We start from the raw sequence: 789 nt of genomic DNA on the forward strand, positions 1-789 counted from the left end.
CCTTGTAAGAGTTACTGCCCTTGAAATGTGAAAATTGATGTTATTTTAACAGTTCGCAGCAAATATCTTGAAAACTATGATAGACAGAATGAAACTTTCAACTGCTGAATGACCCTTATGATAAGGCCTACGAAGGTTTGCAGAGATCAAACTTGTTGGGCAACTCCTTGTTAGAGTTATTGCCCTTTGAAAGACAAAAAAAAATTAACCGGGTGAGCGATTCCGGCTCCTCGGAGCCTCTTGGTTTTGGTCTGATTTCAATTTTTTATTGGATTCCTCATAAAAATCCCAGCCTGCATTTTTCAAGCATCTTACAGGTACCTCTTACGGTTTTCGATTTAAAAGGGATCAATGTTGAAGGGACCACACCCGAAAAAAATCGACTTTTAAAAATCATTTTTAGTCTGATTTTGAAAAAAAAATTGATTTGAAATTTTGTGCAGTGTCCAAACCATTTGAAGTGTCCATAATAAATTGAAAGTCTTAATGCTTAAGTGTCAAAAAGTAATATTATGTCTACATTTGCCCCATTGGTTTAGGGTTCGACAACTACGGTTGTATCATACTGCGCCCGGTGAAGCTTTTATTAAATAATCCAATCGCAAATAGCCGAGAAATATCGCAGTGATGTACATAACTTTAAGAGTCAAACGAGAGTTTTAATTTTTACTGCTTCGCATACTCATTTATACAAATAGCTTTTTATTGCACTTCGTTCTTCATAAGTAAACCCTGCGCATACAGAGCTAATATATAGTAAAAAATACCTTACGACACATTCGTTTTTAG

The sequence above is a fragment of the Perna viridis genome, chromosome 7 (genome assembly GCF_037379345.1).
Source record: "Perna viridis isolate PV_CMFRI_1.1 ecotype Kerala chromosome 7, ASM3737934v1, whole genome shotgun sequence".
Taxonomy (NCBI): Eukaryota; Metazoa; Mollusca; class Bivalvia; order Mytilida; family Mytilidae; genus Perna; species Perna viridis.